The sequence below is a fragment of the Octopus bimaculoides genome, chromosome 2 (genome assembly GCF_001194135.2).
Source record: "Octopus bimaculoides isolate UCB-OBI-ISO-001 chromosome 2, ASM119413v2, whole genome shotgun sequence".
NCBI lineage: Eukaryota > Metazoa > Mollusca > Cephalopoda > Octopoda > Octopodidae > Octopus > Octopus bimaculoides.
The window spans coordinates 147806690-147809367 of NC_068982.1; the positions used below are offsets into that span (position 1 = coordinate 147806690).

Consider the following 2678-nt stretch of genomic DNA (forward strand, 5'->3'; position numbering starts at 1 on the left):
ATATATATATATATATATATATATATATATATATAACGTAAAGGAATAGGGTTTTCAAATCCAGGCAGGTAACTTTATGAGCACTCTGATCCAATCCAGATTTAGTTAATTATCGAAACATTTACAATCGTTTATGATAATTAAACTGTACTTCATTCGATAGATAAATCCTGAATTCGCTCCTTTGGATTTCGTGTAGCATACAAAGTATATAATCATGATATCAAAATGAAGAATGGGGAATTATATGTGTTTAAAATTTATATATTGAAATAAACCACTTCGCTTCTCCCACCTGTATGTGTATCACCTCGAATAATGTTGCATAGGGTTGTCAACTTTTAGATGAATCTGTATTGCAATTGATTTAATATAAATCAACTTTATGTACAGAAATGTTATATCGAAAGACACTGACTGGGTGACTTATGCAGCAGAAACACGTGTTGGAATGGAATATGAAGATAATACTTTAATAACTTTCAATAAATATATTTTGAAGTAGTATAATTCTCCGTTCTCCATTATGATGTCTTGACTATATGAGTGTGAGCGAGTGAGTGTATATGTATATATATGTATATACGCATACGCACACACACATACTCGCACTACCCACTTATATATACACACATATAAATATACAAGCATATATATATATATATATATACATATATATATATATACACGCATATATATATCTGTAACTATATACCCGTACAAATAAACACCCATACATGTATGTAAATATTCACATATGTGTGTTTGTGCCTGCACAATTGTGTACATCATGTGTTTGTATGTTTGTGTGAGTGTGTGTGTGCGCGTGTTTGTGTGTGTGTGTGTGTATGTGTGTGTGTCTGTGTGTGTGTTTGTGTGTGTGTGTGCGTTGGTTGGTTCCGAATTTACATTCACAAAATAAAGCATTATACCAGTTATTAGTTAACAATTCAAGAATAGGTACCTACTTCGTAATTTAATTTATTATTTTTAGCTCCATGTCCGACTGGAATTGGTTACAAGTAAACCAGCAAATATTTGGCCCCGATGGTCATCCATATGTCTGTTGGAATCAGAAAACTTTCTTACATAATATACCCACACGGTGCGCGCGTGTGTATGCGTGTGCGCGAAAAATTCTTTTATATTTTGCTTTATTTTTTTTTTGTTATTTGTTATTTGTGATGCAGATTTTTATATATACATTTTTTTGTTTATATATATTACTCTTGTGATTGTTTGGCTACGTGTTTCGTTTCGCTTTATTTTCTATCAATTAATTTTATATGTGCGTCTGTGTTGTGTACATGTGTGCATCTATGCGATTCTGTATTTCTTTATATATTATATAATATAACATTATCTGTGTGTGTGTGTATGTGGGCTTCGATATGTGTGTGGGTATGTATGTAGGCTTCAATATGTGTGTGTGCGTGTTTGTAAGTCAAAAGTTTAATGTTAATTCAATTAGTGAGATAGTTACAAATGTATATGTATTATTAGCGATGCGTTCATTTGCTTTTGTTTTCTATGTGGTGCTGATAGTGTTGTTGCTGTTGCTGTTAGTGGTGGTGGTGGTAGTAGTGGTGATAATTGTGACTGTTGTAGTGTTGGTGTTGCTGCTGCTGTTGCTGCTGCTACAGCGGTTGTGGATGTTTGTGGTGTTGGCGGCGGTGGTCGTAACACTGGTAGGGTTGACGGTGCCGTGGACGTCGGCGGTGTTGGAGATCGTGACGGAAGTTGTGGTAGCAGCAGTGGTGGTAGTGGTAGTAGTAGGGGTGATGGTGGTGATGGTGCTGTTGATTGTAATTGTTGTTGTTGTGGTGGTGGTGGTGGTGTCACTGCTATTTGTCCTCCTTGTCGCTCTTATTTGTTAGCCTCTTTGCTGATATTGGTAAGCGGCAGCGGTGTTTTTTCTTTTTGTTGTTGATTGTCGTGATGATAACAATGGCGACGTTGGTGGTGTTGTTTCTCAGTGGTGCCGATAGTGGTGGTGGTGGAGGGTGTTCTGTCGCTAGTGTCGTTTTCTCCGAAATTGTGTTAATGTTAGTGTTGGTATTGATGTTTGATAGAAATAGTGATAGAGGTTCTCTTATTAGACATAGTAGTAGTAACAGTAACCGTGTTAATAATACAAGCCCCGGCGATACAAAATGGCGGCGGAGGTGACGATGGTGGCATTCAGACTACGCTCGTTGTGCGCGTGTGTGTGTTTGTGTAGTGTGGGTATATGTATGTGTGTGTATGCATATGTGTTTGTGTTTGTATGTGTTTGTATGTATGTGTGTGTGTGTGTGTGTGTGTGTGCGCGCTTTCGAAAATTCCTTGATTCTGTTTTTGTTTTGTTTTGTCTTCACGCAACAGCCACACACATTCTGTGTATGGTGTTTTCTTCACTTTACTACCTTCTACGGTTTTAAGCATAGGAACCACCAGTTCAGCGACAAAAGATACGAGTACATGTGGTGTCTGTGTGCTTGTTTGTGTGTATGCGTGTATGCCTAATGTGTGTGTGTGTGTCTGTGTCTGCTCGTCTGTTGTGTGTCTGCGTGTGAGGCGAAAAACGTTTATATGTGTATTTGTGTGTGGTTTTTAGGCATGTGTGTCTGTGTGTGTGTGTGTTTTATGTCTGTCAGTGTACGAAGTGAAGAAAGATTAAAAGAGAGGGAGAAAAAGAG

General features: G+C 37.3%; 1 protein-coding gene across 9 annotated transcripts in view; it reads right to left on the bottom strand.

Annotated features, from left to right (window-relative positions):
• LOC106874941 (transcription factor Sp9) overlaps window positions 1-2678 on the bottom strand; it is a 404501-nt gene that overhangs the window by 225350 nt on the left and 176473 nt on the right. Inside the window, exon 1 of one of the 9 annotated variants that reach the window (XR_008263459.1) lies at window positions 969-2638. The exons of 7 other annotated variants lie outside the window; for them this stretch is intronic. The gene's annotated coding sequence lies outside the window, so the exon portion shown is untranslated. Of the gene's footprint in view, window positions 1-968; window positions 2639-2678 lie in introns of those variants that run through there. One more of the 9 variants, XR_008263454.1, reaches the window with a different exon arrangement.